Source organism: Patagioenas fasciata, chromosome 4 (assembly GCF_037038585.1).
Source record: "Patagioenas fasciata isolate bPatFas1 chromosome 4, bPatFas1.hap1, whole genome shotgun sequence".
In the NCBI taxonomy this organism is placed as follows: Eukaryota; Metazoa; Chordata; class Aves; order Columbiformes; family Columbidae; genus Patagioenas; species Patagioenas fasciata.
Window position 1 is genome coordinate 66,512,510 of NC_092523.1, and position 16,296 is coordinate 66,528,805.

Genomic DNA, 16,296 nt, shown 5'->3' on the forward strand with positions numbered 1-16,296 from the left:
GGGCCTGGCCGGGGCCGCGCAGCAGCGCGGCGTTCCCGCCGGCAGCGCTGGGTTTCGCCGCCGTCTCCCCCTCTCCCTCCGCGGCGGCCAGGGCCGGGCGGCTCCCCGCGAAGCCACTCGCTGCCAACTGCGCCGACTTGGCCGGAGCCCGAGGGTGCGCGGCCGCCTGGGTGCTGCCGCGTCCTTGCGTGTGTTCAAGCAGGCTAGAAAAGGAAGAGGCAACGTTGGAAGGCTGGCAGCTGGGAAATTATACGTGTCTGCACCGAGATCCCGCCTGGGGCACTATTGGCGTTACCCTGCAACAATTAACTCCTCTCTCCAAAAAAATTCAGACGATTTCGCAACCAGGAATCGTAATGCTGCACAGGCTCCCTATGCATAACACGTAATTCACTATTATTCGGGCAGAGAAACTGAGGCACGTAAGAGTTAAACGCTGTGGCCACATACATAGTGCATAATTGCCAGGGCAAGAATAAAACTGCAGGCTCCCTATTCTCAGCCCCCAGTGTTATCCCTCCAGCTCCCTAACTCTGATACATCTCAAAGACTAGAAAGAGTGATTCATATGGCAGTTCAGTTCACATCTTTCTAGCAGGGAGCAAAATTATCTTAGATTGGCACCAAATTACATACTAAACTTCCCATTATCAAAAAAGTACGTTTGAATGCAGATTTCTTTATTTTCCACATAAAATGCTTTACTGCAGTCCATGCACCTGTACTCCCTGGATGAAGGAGAACTCCCCCTTTTGAGCAGAATTCCTGAGCAAATACACTATGAGGTAATAAACACCATGGAGAAGATTCAGCATAATCTCAGACACAGAATTAAGGTGATCTGTGGAAAGTAATCCCCATAGTCTGCAAACACAAGTTAATGAAGCCTCCACAGCAATATTAGTCTGCCAAAGAATCACACCTTAGCTCAACAGAGGAATTGGGTTGTTACTCATCCATGCAAACCAAGTCATTTATGCTACTGTCTCACCCACCTACCTACCCAGTAACTAACTCACATTGCTACACATCCTAAAAAGTTGTAGTTTACTACAAAAACATCCTTCCCCCCCTCCAAGATATTTTTTTCACTGTGAAGAGAAGACAGTCATGGTTTTATTCATAAAACAGCCTGAAGCATCTTGAAATTTTAGAGGCTAAACTAAGACTTTTTACTCCCCTCATTTTCACCAATAACAAAATTTAAAACCCCATATTCTCTACATTCTCTCACACTTACCTTGGCATTCAGGCTTGTCAGGATACCTAATGGAGAAGCTTCGCACCCATCAGCAGTCTAATTACAAGTAGCTCTACTAATGTCATTCATATTTGCAGGATTGGGACCCTTGGATTTTTGCCATTCATGGTAGAGGTATTGGGCGCCTGTGATCATCTGTGTGACATACCAGGTCATATTATCTGATAAATAATCTGTTTACTGCCAGAATTACATTCATACACCAATCATTTTACCCCTGAGCTTCCAGGAACCTACCCCAAGCACTAATTTTGAATACAGCCAAAGGAATCAGTGACTGGAGACTTTGTGGATCTGTATTATCTGAACAGCAGGTGCCCGCTGCTGTGCTATGGTATAAACCATAGATTAGGTCAGAGTTTTTTCACTTGGTGGTCTGCAAGGCCCTTGGGAGTTCGTGGACTACTTCTCATATGTCCCTAGAAATTAAGATTAGCCAAGCTATTGTCAGCTGGCATTTACTATACAGAGGTATGCACCTCTACTAGATGAATGTGATTTTTAATATTGACCATTGTGAAAGACTGAAGCATTACTGGAAATGCTGTTTGTCCCACTTTTCCAAATTCTTTCCAAGAAAGTTCAGAACCGGCTTCTGAGAAAACCTTAAATGTGAATGCACTCTGATTTCTAAAGAGGAATGAGAGAAACATTCCTATCTCAAACTTGTTGGATTTGAGGCAATATTTTTGTTTTTCTTTAATTAGTTTTCCTTTGCATATACAGCCAAGTTTAAGTTACATCTGCATTTCAGGAACATTTCTCTTGGAAGCCATGCAAGGCCATCCATGTAGGAACAGAACATGAATGTTTGCAGAGTGGTGGGCTATGTTTTAGAAAGTAGTGGCTAAAAATGCTATTCTACATTACTGTAGAAAACTCACCAAACATGAGTGTAGTGTAAAAGCAGTTAGTCCAGTCTTTACAAGGAAGGTAACGCAACCGGAACAAAGATGCTATTTTGTCTCTGCCTGCAGTGTATCACTGAGACTGTTCTGAAATAATGTACTCATACATTTAAAAGTAAATACTGAGAAACTGAAAGGTTGTAGTTAGAAGAATAATTTTGGAAATTATCAGAAAACACTTTACAAAGGAGATGTTACATCCTGTACTGCTACAGCACTACAGATATGAAGTTGTATACTAATATAGCTGTGGTCAAACAGGAAAGAATATAACATAGCATACCAGAGTAGGCCACTAGCATCATTAATACAAGAGTACTAAAAAAAAAAAAAAAACCTACATATGATCTAAGTAAAGCAACGAGTTTTTCACTGCAGAAACAGTTTTAGCAGCTTAAGACACCGTTACAACTCCTGCCCGAGAACAACAGCGGCAGACACTGGCACGGACTGCGTGAGGGATCCTCACTTGCTCCTCTCCCACCTTAGTGCCCAGCTAAACCTGCCAGAGCAGGAAGGCTGCCCATGAGGAAACAGAGGAGGACGGTAAAAGCAAGACAAACGGGGCAAAGAAAGAAACCATAATTCTGCATTAAACACCTGACCACAGTTTGACTCTAAGGATTAGAAACCAAACAGTGAGAGAAGACCTCACAGTACTTTTCTGCCACCTCCATTGGCTAAATTTCAAGGTGATACGTCAAATTCTGCTGTAGGTGGAATCAGTAAAAGTTTTGCCATGGACATCAGTAGGGACAGAATTTCAGCCTTCATCTCTAACAGATATTTAGCGCCTCAGCAAAGCAGGCATTTTGTTATAATAAAATGTCTTCTGCCCCACCGAGTCATCTTTGTATCAGCATTTACACTAACTCCAGAAGCACTCGGAAAACATGTATCAGGCTTGGAGTTAGGCTTTGTATTAACCCACAGAACTTCTCTTAATCAGGTACAGTGACTCCATATTACATTTTATTTATTTTTTTTTTTACTTGTTTATACAGTTTCTTAACATCTCCGTCTTGACTCTTATTTCTGAGCAGACGCACAAAGCCAAGGAAAGAATATGTGGCTTTTCAGCACTTTTTTCAGCCTTTAGTGGAAGTCTGTTGCTGCAGCAGTGTCTGATAAAATAGTGTTTGTTTGTTTGTTTTATATGATAATACTCATTTTTACACTTGGAATCTTTTCCACGGGTCCTTGCAGAGTCTCTGCACATGAAGGCAGAGCTAATGAAGTTGAGTTTCCCCACTGTTAAACTTAGCCTACATATCACTTAAAACTCAAAACAGTTCTTTGGCTCTTTTGGATCCAGTTTTTAAGAACTTCTAATTCCATTTTCTCCTTCTTTATTTTAAAGACTAGAAACATGATGGGAAGAACACAGTGTGGAGCCAAACCAGCACTGTCAAGATTTTGGCTTGTACTTAATCTTCCAGAGTAAGAACTTCCAGAGAGCTTTCACATCTCCTGTGAGAGATGTGTGCATTGCAGAGAGATAAGTCAGATGCAGAGTAGGACAGAGTTCTGTGGAGGTCCATTTTGTCTCTAGCTGGTCTACTCACTTGAGAGTAAGGGGAAAAAATACTTTTACTCATGCATTTGTAAATCTATACCACTTATAGATTGCATAAGTATAATATTTTTAACTCCTGTAGAAAAAGAAAGTGCTCACATAGCTTATGTATGGACCATAGAGGAACACAGTTGTCACAGTTTTGTCTAATCCACATACATCATTTACAGCAACACGGCACCTGACCACTTCACAAAATTATGCACAAAAAAATAACTGGTGTTCTCGCTTTTTTTCCTTCTCCTTATCTACAAGCACTGAATTTTGGTGTGTCTGGATTAGGGGTCAAAAAGACTGAACTTGGGTAGAATATTATGTCTTTTTAATCTGAAGCTGAGGTTTACAGCTACCAGGATTGCTTGTGGGAGTGATATGCAGATTCACAGGCCATACTCCAAAGATGTGCACTCTCCTATGCTTACAAGCCTCATTCTTTTGGTTAATAGTTCCTTTGTTTTACTGAAATGCAGTTGTTGTGAGAGGTCACTAACTGGGTGCATGAGCCAGTACCCTAATAAGTAGAAACTGTGCCATTAAGAGATGAGGATGGAGAGAGGTGCAGATATTATATTTAACATGTTATGAAACAGGGTGCTTGCAACAGACAGACTAGTGTAGTCTTTTTACTGACAAAACTTGAGAAGTAGAGATTATAATATTCATTTTATATGTGGTTAGGCAGAGGCATACAAAGGTTAAATCACTTGCACAAGTCACATGTTAAGTCAGCATTAAAACCAAGAATAGAAACCAAAAGTCATGCCTCTCAATCCAAGGTTTCTAATGATTAAACGATATTCTCTCCTTTGGCCTGGTCTATAGCACATAACACAGTACAAAGTATAACTCCATGACATTTTGCACACAGATACTTTAAAATATTTTCGCAAGTCAAACACAATCATTGCATGGATATGCAACTGCTGACGTGGTATATTCATCTAAAAGCGAAGTGGGAACAGGCATGCCTAATAGGTAAAACTTAATAAATTCCAAAATCTAAAAGTATAGCTACTGAAATCATGTTTCCAAATTATTTTAATGGAGAAACAGAAGCTGCCAGCAAACCAGTAGAACAAGAACCTCAGGGTAACAACTACAAGCAGGCAGTTAACTTGCAAGCCTGTGACTTGAGCAGGATGAAGCCGCTGCATCACCTTTAAGGTAAACACCACAATTTTATACATTATGAGAGAAGTAATTAGCAGCCAAGGTAATGCCCTATAGTACAGGAAGAATGGATTGTGGAAACCTTAGGCAAGTGAGAGTTCAGTAGGTGCAGATCAAGTCTCAGTTGAAGTATATACATGTGCCTATATGGCAGCTCATCAAGCAACATTACACTGGCTAATCTAAATTAACTTCAACATTAAATTGTGTTTGTGCAGGTAGAAATCATGTATGAAATGCTGTGACAAGAGTCCCAGAAGAGTTCAGAAGAATCTGATCACAGATTTTTGTGATTACAGAGTATGTCCTGATAACTGGTTGCTAAAAGTGGAATAGTGGTACCAGTTTATTGCGGAAGCACAACAAAAATCAATTTCTTTTTTCAGTAACAGCCTAGTGCCAAAATGACTTTTTAAAAAAGCCAACTTCAACTTTGGATCCCCTAAGAGTCAGAAAAAAAATAAACTAAAAAAAAAAAAAGATAAAAAAATCAGCTGTTGAAATTACTCAGAGCGGCTTGTGGTAACATTTCTGGAAAGTGCAGAAACCTTGGAAGTAGCTTCATAGTTTCCCATGTGGCCCTTTGGGGTTCCACTTGGTACTTGATGGAATTGCCCCAGAGTTGCTTCTGTTTGTGGTCCCTCCTCAGCCTCTTCCAAATGCAATGACTCACAGTTCGTTGAATTCAAAGCTGTTTCCAGACCATGAAACTGAGGTCTGCCACGAAGGCCAAGAAATCATACGCCCTCCATGGCAGAAAATGTACCTAGGACAATTATCTATAAGTTGCAATGCGGAGGAGATATTCTGTTTATCCCCAATAGGTATAGCTCACTTTCCCCAGTTTACCCACTTATCAGTTTCCATGTTTGAAATCCGCTTTAGGGGATGTATCAATCATAATTCTGACAAAGGGCCAATTTTCTCCATAAATAGTTAGTGGTCCACTGATTTCAGATGCAGTTGTCCTGAAACCTACCTCAAGTATTAAATTTTACCTCAATAGTACATGCATATAAGGCAGCAAAGGTGTAAAGAAGCCATTACTTCTAAATAAAGAAAATGGTAGCCAAACAAACAGGTAACTGTTGTTTACTTGAGCTATTTTCCTTTGCCAATTATATGTTTTAGAAATTAAGTTATTCAGTGTTTAACAGATAGGAAAAGTGATTGAGAAAACTAAATTAAATGTATTTTTCTTGTGGCAATATTGATTGCTGAGCTTTTCTAGAAGTTTCACTGCACGAGCACACACAAAGAAAGTTTAGAAAGTTTTAATCGGCATAAATGCAATAAAAGCTGTCTCATGTACTTCCATTTCAGTATTATATATTTTCAGAGGTTCAACGCTACCAGAAAGGACTAGGAACAAGAGGGTCAGGATATCCAGGATAAAAGATGTACACAGTAGGGGAAGCTGACTCCTTTGCTAACTTGTCTCCCTCCATCTCTCATCCCCCAAAAAAGGCAGGGAGGTATCAGGATAAACAAGGCAGTTTATCCCACATTATCAGTGGGCCACATAACCTCACAGCAAATGGCCCTCGCTGCCTGCCTCTGTAACTGGCCGGCATTAATACATAGCCAAAACACCACAATTCACACGGCTGTGCTTCCGCTTTGCTAGGAGCTTATCAGAAATACACACCCCGCAAAAAATTCACAAACACAAGAAAAGCCACAGCACCATTATCAGGTAGAAAATTATTATCTATTTGGCAAATAAGACATTGAGACAAAATAGTGACGAGATAACAAATGAAAACTGCCCCTGGCAAAGCGCAGAGACTCAATCTCATGATTCAGTCTGAACATATTACAGCTGTGTGATCCTTCAGGGCTGTTTGAAACAAACACAATGCAAAGGGTCAAGTATCCTTAACAGTGCATTTGTACACCGGATATGCCTGACCCCAAATTTCTGCTTCAGACTCTAGAAGAGCCATGAGAGTTACAGGAGGTGGCAGAGTCTTTGTACATGAAGATGTTCAGAGGCAAAACCTCAAACAGCTGCACTGTGGATTTTCAGTGCACATAATGCATGCACTCAGGATATAAACAGCCCTTGAGTCATTTCATACCACTCATAAGAGTAATTCTGAAGTTAAGGGGTTTTTTTAATGGTACAAAGGAGTTTACTGCTTATTTAGAAGTTACAGCTTTTTTGCTACTGCTCAAAACCAAGACTGCCACAAATGTATTTAACTAAGCCCATAGTGAAGAATGAAGAAAACTTGGAAATCAAATCATTACTCTGGCTCCTGTGAACCTTGCTTCACTAAGCAAAATAAAAACAACAACCCTGCAGCAAACAAAATAGTCTCTGACCTTCCAGAACAACATAAAAAAAAAAAAGAGAAAAAGTCTGATCTGCTTATGTGGGCAGATTTTGGCACAGAGTAAACATCTATGTTTGCTCCTCAAATTGCACAAGTCAGGAAAGAATCTCTTTCTCTTTTATCCAGGGCATGCTTTTAAACTATTGCACATTTCTGTTTCTTTGACAATCTGAGGCAGGTTGCCTTCTTCACGTAGAAGCACCAGTACTGGGGCAAAGTAAACGTGCCAACCACCTGTAATCTAGTATCTGTAGAGGAGGAACGGGCACATCCTGCAGTGAGCGCACGTACCCTTATGTAACTGCCAAAACCACAGTTCCAGCCTACTTGGCTTCTCAAATATTCAGCCAACCACAGCAGCATCTCTGACCTCAGCCAAAGCTAAAGGTGAACCCCAAGTGTCTCAGATCTCTTCTGGAAATGGGCCCAACTACTTAAGGGAGCCAGGCAGAGTCTTGAGCCACAGCACACAAAGGGAAATTTTAAAAAAAGGTTACAGAAGATAAGTTCAGGAAAGCCTGAAAGAGTGCCAGCTCTGTAGTAGACAGTCCCATGCCAGAGTACAACTTGTGCTGGCTCTCCGGTGGAGTGCTTTGGATCAGTAACATCTGTAATAACGCACATATTGACTGATGGGCAGAGATGCACAGAGGGAGCACAGATATTTTTCTTTTCCCAACAAGCTGACGCTGGATCTCAGACCAACGATTTGGCTCTACCTTTACATGTTTATTTCATGCTTTTCAAAAAGCTGCTCATGTGTATTCTTCGGGGTCCGTCCCCCCCCCTTTTTAGGGAAATTAAGCATCTTTCATGACTGCCTTAATAAAGTGTTGTAAGTGTTGTGCACTCAGTAGTGCCTGCAACATGCCTCAGATGTTCCAGTTAGCTTGTCTGTTGGAGTTCCATTTCAGTGAAAGAAATCAGTGGCAGCAAAAAGGTCCCAAACCTTGGTCAATGTAATGAGAGCTTAAGATCACCAACTGCATAAGCCCCATCATTTCATGTGAACAGATTGAACAGCTCTTGAAAATGAGTATTTCTGTCACATACTGCCCCCAGCGAGGGAGCCCCATTAACCACGTAAGCTGGTTACCCTTCAAAATAAAATTAACATCAGCTGGTTAAATGTTTCAAATTATTTTAAAGTTGCCAAAGATCACCAATACTCTCAATTCTATATTTTTCCATGAAAAAAAGAGCAGTCCAGAAAATCAAGCTACAACATGCACACAAAATCCTTTTCTACAGCACGCACACTTTGCTTTTGCAAGTATCTCACAGTCAGGAAATCTCTAAGCCCAGCTAAGGGAAGAAGTCATTGATATTTGTTTTATTTTAAAAATTCCTTTCACGTACCTACAGTTTGTCAGCAACCATTGAAACCAAAAGCATGAGCTGAATTTCTCTTTTAACTGGGCATGAGTGTTTATGCCATTAACTTCTGTGGAACAAGAAGTTTTATAATTACAGATAATTCCATATAGTCATTGCCATTCAAACTGTGTGATATTTTAAAATACACTGATGTATCAAACAATACATTTTACCCTGATTGAAGACCACCATCTCAACATGAACAGCAAATGAGGAATTAGTTAACAGAGGGTTTAAAAGCTGCATGTCATTTCCAGCATATGCACCAAATGAAAAAATATTTAGCAAGGTGTTTGTGACACTAATCCTTTTGACACGTCATAGCACAAATATAGACACATTTAACCCTGTGAAAATTTAGGCCTGGTCTGAGAGAATTAAACATAAGTAAAGCCAAAAATATGCTAGGTTACTGAGACTAGGTTCTCAAAGGACTTTGATGTCCAACACTAAAACTGTAGTTGAACAAATTCTGGCTCTGGAAGAATCTAAACTTATTTAGAATGAAGCCAGATGCGATGGTCTAGGGCTACCGTTTAGTTAGATGCTTCCACTTAATCCGAGCTGAATTTCGCAACAGTGCTGCAGAGCCAAAGGGTCTGCTTGTTCTCATCCTGCTTCAGGACTTTTTGTCCTCTTGCACAATGCCTCAACTTCAATAAAAGAGATGGAGAACACACAGCTCAGCTCAAGTTTTTGGCTAAATCATTATATCTCATATTTTTGTACTTCATAATTTTGTTCTGACTATACCACTTCAAAAACTGCAAGAAAAAAACTCTTAATGCTCGACTCATTTTTTAAAAGAACACTAATATTTTAGGTCTGAGATTTGCATAAGACTTATGCTGAACGTGCTACAGACATAGGACACCAACTAAAACGTCTTCACCTTTTTGTATTTTTAACCTCTATTTGTAACATCCCTATGTTCAGCTTACCCTTCCCTATTGAGAAATCATTTTTTTCCACATACAGGAAAAACTCTTGTATGTGTAGGCCACAGCTTACAAAAATAAATAAATAATATGTTTTCTAAGAGGTGAAGTTTGTAAGTATGTTGCACTGCTTAACAATGGCATCAAACCACATGAATTTCCTCAAGAAAAAGAACAAGTGAAGTTGCAATTTTTTTTTCTTTTCTTGAAGGTTACGTCACTGTTATCTCTTGGGTACAGATGACACTAAGAACCATGTGCCTGGGCTCGAGCTAAATTATCAGTTTCCTTGAAATAGTTTGAGGGAAGAAAAACAGCAAGAATGCTGCATAGGAAAGGAGGAAGGCTCAGTCTTGAATCTACTCATGAAAATCCTTTAGCCTCTGAATTTTGTTCTATGGGTTTTCATATTCAAAAATTTATCATTTGTGCATGCAAACTCAGTAGCTGCACATGTAGCTATTGAAGCTACCTTCAGTGTGGACACACTACGTAGGCCTAGCACCTGCACATACTAAAGCTGTTTCTAGACAAGTTCTAGGTATTCAGCTCAGGTATTTTAAATTATCTCCACCCTTTAGGAGACCACTCTTCACCTTTGTTGAAAATACTTATTTTAACCCTGAAGTCACTGATCCTCATGAGTAGCGCTATGCTCTCCAATGGCATTACACAGAAGCATCCATACCAAATGTTTACAAAGCAAGTTACTAAGAAGAAACCTTAATCCCTTGTCTTCCATAAAATGCATCACTCTTAAAAATTGCCTCATACAGCTGCTGTGCAGAAGACTGCAACTTGAGAAAGATCAAGTGTGTGAGGCTTGAAAAGAAAGGAAAAAAAGTAATTCTTTTAAATTCCAGTTTGTAGAATGCCATGCACCACACACTGCTTAATTAACTGCTGATACTTCAAGCTGAATCCTCCATATCTCTGCAGACACCCTCTAAAGTTAAAAGAGTATCTACCTGTAACACAGGGTCCTGTCCACCAAGATTCAGCTAAACATTCAGCTCCTATTACAATCAGAAGTTCACAACTAAATACAGGCAGTACCAAGAGCATCCTAACATTTCTACAGCAAAATGTAATGACTTCATTTTTATAGGTAAACATGATGAGCTTCACAAATGACTGCTGAGGCATTAGAAATCATCATTCCCACAGAGAAAGCACTAACATCCTGCAGTATCAAATTGCTTATCAGTAATTTACAGAGACTGAATCCACAAATACATTTCTATCACTTTGTAGTTGTTTAATTAATTACATATATTAAGAAAATTAAACTTAAGGATGCAGCAAGTACTCCCGGGGCAACCAATGGCTATGTCACCAGCAATGTGCTGCTTTTCCATTCAGACAAGCCCTCCCAATATTCTTTTCCTTCTAGTGACAAAGAGGATCATAAAAGGACAAAAGCTGTGATCTCACTAGCACAGCGGAAATCAAGAGATATTTCTATTGCATTGAGATTAGTGAGATAAGTCCACGAGAAGAACTTCATAGACATGTGCATGAATGAACAAGCAGCACGAACTTTGGAGAACCTTCAGAGGGCAATCAGAACATCCCAGTGCAGCTTTGCATTATGATGAGACCAGAAGCAGCCCACAGAAAGCAACAATAAAGCACATAGATATTTGCAAATTCAATCTGAACTTCATATGTGGAGTCTTCTGGAAAAGTATGATTTATAAAAACTAACATTTAAATCGTTTAATTGTTTTAATGTATCACATTAACACTAATAACTGTAATATGTACTGATTTTTTATCTTTCTATAAAATCTTGTTAGAGGGAATTGTAAGCTCATAATAACTTTTTGGGATAAAGCTGTTCTGCTAATTCATTTTTCTATTTTCTTGTATAAAATAATACAAAAGAAAAAAATCAAAGCTCAGATCCCAAGTGGTTAAAAGATTAGAATGTTATTTTGTTTGAAAACAAAGCAAAACCAACAATTTTTTGGTGCAGTACTTTCACTACCACACAGGCTGCTATGAAGAAAGTTAACTGCCTGCCAGGCAGAGCCAGTACCTCCACATACACTGGTTTACAGGCATTTAGGTCCAGAGGCATCAACCGGACTATTATCATACATAAAATTAGGCAACTTCATAAGCCATGTGCCCCAGGCAATTAATAATCTATTTTAAAAAAAAAAAAAAAAGTACAAATGATTTGGATTTAAATGTTTAGGAAATATTATAGTTCTCCTTTTCATGGAATCAGTTAGGTTGCAAAAGACCTTCAAGATCATTGAGTCCAACTGTGAACCCAACACTGCCAAGTTCACCACTACATCATGTCCCTTTTTATATTCCCTAATCAGTCTTTGTACCATATTATCCCTGTCATGTGCGCCTATATATTTATATTCACACAGACAAGAGGACACATACAGGAATTTTCACCACAGTCAGTGTGTTTAAAATGTATACCCATTTTTGTTAATTTAGAAAATACATATATTTCCTGATAATCCAAAATCACGTTATAAAAATATTCTCTTATATATTTGGAGCTCTATTTGGATTTTGAAAAAAAGATTATTTGCATTCATTTTTCATGTACTATAAGAGTACAGGACATTTGAGCAAGGTGTCTTCCTCTCACATACAAACAACCAAAAACCAAAATGCACCACCAAAACACCGCATCCTCCTCCCCCCCCCCCCCAACAACAAAACACAAACAAACAAAAACCAAGCCAAAAAAAACCAACCAAACAAACAAAAAAACCCAACCAAACAAAAACCCAAAACCAAACACACACACACAAACAGAAGGGATCATACATAAAGGGCAATTCCACAGCTGTTTTGCGGTAAATGACAAACCACGGAGTGTCCCTTCGTGAATGTGCAGAATGTATGATCCGGAGTTTGGAATGCCCTCATTTACTGATGTTTTTGCCTTTTTTCATCTACGTAAGAACTGCTGATTGCTGCATTTCATAGGGAGAGGCAGCCTTATTTTTCACCGTTTTAGATGCCAGACTGAGGAATGACTAATTTTTCTGTTCTAGTATTACAGTAGCAGTTCTGGAAGGAAAAAGACATCAAATATAAAAGTTGATTTTTTTTACCCCCATTTTGGGACACAATTTTTAGAATCTTCTTGGAATCCTCTGTGAAATGTTAAATTTGTCACAAGATACAAGGTCAAAGCCCTTCTTTTGTGCCTGTTGATGCCAGCCTTCATACTTGGAATTAAAGGTCAAATAAATCAAACCACTTACATCCCATGCAACTAAAAGGAAAACAGAACAGTAATTGATACCCAAAACAACAGAAGATTTGAACTACTTCACTCCAGGTGCTCCAGACCCTTGTAGTGTTTTTACTGTAATGTCCAAATCTATGCCATGGTTATACTAAACCTTTCTGGAATGAGCAAAAAGCCCTCTGGTAAACAGCAAAAACAGTAGGTGAACTAAATAATTTCATTGATACAGACCACAGCACTAACATTTTCAGGAGAAAATTGCTCATTAGATATATCAAACTTCAACTATCTAAGAAAACAATCTGCAATTTGTTTTCTTACTTCAAAGCAGGAGCTCGCTGTACAGATTTTCCTGGAAAATGCACTAGCTTGAACCCAAAATCTGATGAGCCATCCCTTCCTACGAATAGGTAACTAAAGCACAACAGCATTTTACTAATATATGTATAATCTACATAGTCAAAGTAAACAGAACTTTTCAGAGTAATTCTGCACCAGAAATAACAGGCTAGATCTGGCTGCCAAAACACAAATCGTACATTCCCTCAAAGGTCACTCTGCTTAGTCAATATAAAGTTTCCTCATCAAAATTCTTACATTAATTGAGGAAAACCTGCCTTGCGTCTTTTCTTTCATTTTAATGCCTCTTATTTCCTCTTCTCCTGATCCTCATGGCTGTTTGTTTATGTTGTTTCCCTTCCTGGCAGCTGTTCCTCCCAGCAGCTGCAACAGCAGCAAGAGACAGGAGTCACTTGGAAGCTGGTGGCCACGCAGAAGCATCACACTGGTGGTCCTCTAGTTACTAAAGGCGGCACGGTTCCTTGAGCAAGAGCACCCTCTTTCTGAAGCAATTTTTGTGCCAGGGAGCCTTGCTGGTTTTCACAGTGGGTGAGTATACCCTGTGACTGAATGAGATTTGGATTTCTCCATCCAGCTCGGTGTTACAAACATGTCACGGCCTGAAACAGCTGTCTAGACATTCATCAAGCTGCTGGTTTCAGCCCTCCATATTTAGTCCCCGTGTCTCTAGGCTCGCTTGGTTTGAACAGGCTTAAGTATTCTTTCTTTGGCATCTTTGGTACATTTCCAGAGCACTCACTAGCTCTATATCAGTCACCCTTTCATGAGACTTCCTAGTCCAACTGCTGTCCTGAATCAACCAATACTCACCTTTCTTAAAATAGGCCCTTTTCTACATCTCTGTTTCAGGACACACTGATTCTCAGCTCATTTCTTCAGGACACAGGGCTACTGAAGCAAACTGATCCTTAACTCTGTGTGCAACTTAATAGCCGCAAATCTCCACTTCAGGAAGCACAAGCAGTTCACAGATTTAGCTTTTAAAAATGTCTTGTATACTAAATACACCCATGTACCTACCTACCTGATTCTCTAAATAGTCTAAAAAGTGTCCAAGAGTAAAGTCCTCCAAGAAGTATGCAATTCTCCCTATTCTACACAGTGCTGCTTCTCTGAAACAGAAGACTCACCAAACATTAACTTTTCCTCACTTCTCAGCTGGAGTACTTGTTTTCCCCATTACAAATGTGGCTAGCAAAAGACCTGTAAACCCAGATTTCTTTTCATGATATTACACAAATAAGCTTTAAAGTTTGTTCTTCTGCCAGGTGAGACATTACTTGCTTACCCAGCAGAATGGCTAGGGGTTTATTTTCTGACTACCACTTCTACCATGTTTGTTAAACAGTACTTCTATTCCAGTTTCATTGAGTTATGATAGTCCAGGCACCTAATACGTAGCAGTCAATGCAGAGACAGTTGCATCTTTTCTTCTTCCACTCTCCGGAAACATTTCTGTAGGGAAGGCCATGTGCTGATCTTAATTAACAAAGGTACACAGAAAAAAACTGTCACATAAGACTTGTGGAACATTTCATAGAAACAATGCAGAAGTGGCTTCATTCTTTGCATCATAGAGCTGATGTTTCTCTGAATGCATTTTCTCAATTATTGCACACTTTGTAATAATTAAAGAGAATTCAGAAAGTACATGGAGTTTACTAACTTATTCGTAAATATTGAGGTTAATACTTTAGGACTACCTCCATAGTAAAGGCAACCTTCAGAATGAGATAGTCTGCAGTAGGAATCATTTTTGTTTAATATGATTTGCTTTAGTAATAAATATTCAGAGAAAAATTACTATGGCAATTTAAAAAAAAATCTCCATGCCATGGTGCGAGCTGTGGCAGGAGTTATGTTGTCTGTACTCTTGCGGTTTCGAAGGAAAGCCACCATGTGAAAACAAAAGCCCAAAATTTTAAACAGGAAAGTTTTTTTATGGAATTCTACTGTGCCAATGAATGAAATTCAGGTCTGCAAATACAGCTCCACTGAAGTCACCATCATTAAGAAACAGCTCTCTTGCATTCCAGAAATGTATTCACTCAATACGAGTCCTTTGTGTTTACTTTAGCGATTAAAATGGGATCTACTACTCTCTTAACTCAGCAAAGAATAGCTATGAAAGAATCGAATTCTATTTCACTCTGGTAACCATCAGTAGAATTTCCTACTAAACTTCTGTCACACACATCTGATAACATCAGGATTAAATAGATGTTAAATATTAAACATGTGCTTTAAAGACTAAGACACCAAACTACTGTGCTGATAACCTGTTTTTTCCAATAGGCTATATTAATGATGGCAAGGTCTAAACTGAGCTTGTGGGCTATCATTTACTAAAATGGTATTATTTTAAAAACAGCACCAAAATGCTAATATTTACACCTATTTTTACAACTCATACCTCACTTTAAATACTTTTTTTTTTGAGGTTGATGATAAGACAGCATAATTGTGGCTATGCATTCATTAGTAAGTTGTGCAACGTAATCCGAGCAAGTCTGAGGAGCAAAATAGGCGCTGCTGGAAACCAAAACCCCATGCTAAAGGTATTTCTGGATGGAAGGGGAAATGTTTTATACTCACTCTACTCCTGTCTCCTGCACTGAATGACTGTTGGCAGTTAAAGCACTTTAAATATGGTCCTGTACCATTTTGCTTTAGTTTAGTCTAAAAGGAACTCAATTTGTGCTCTCCAACACAAACCAAAGGGAGGCAACGAAGGAAGATGGAAAGATTTATGTCACCAGGACAGTCCCTCTCCAAACTAACAGATTAACATATATGCACCCGGAAATCAGCAGAAATATTTGATGCAGAAACCATTTAATATTAAGAAAAGGATAAAGGAACAGCATGTTTTCCATGAGGGTTCTGTTCATAAAAGCTTTCCCTGATTTAATAACCCAGTACCTTTTCAGGAATGTTACAAAGCCTACTAACTTTGGAGTAACCATTTAGGACTGGCAAAAAGATTACAAGCAAGATACCTGTTTAGTATTAAAGTACCTTAAGGAAATTTAAATGGGACTGTGGTAGAAAAAGTAAAGTTAGAAGAGAAAGTTGCACTGTTCAGACATTTTTCTTTGAAAGAAAAGCAATTGTATTTAGCAATATGGACACATG

The 16,296-nt window shown here is 39.0% G+C and overlaps 1 protein-coding gene across 1 annotated transcript in view; it reads right to left on the reverse strand.

The window, feature by feature from the left end:
• Positions 1–16,296, reverse strand: part of JADE1 (jade family PHD finger 1) — a 76,285-nt gene that overhangs the window by 45,878 nt on the left and 14,111 nt on the right. The window lies entirely within an intron of this gene.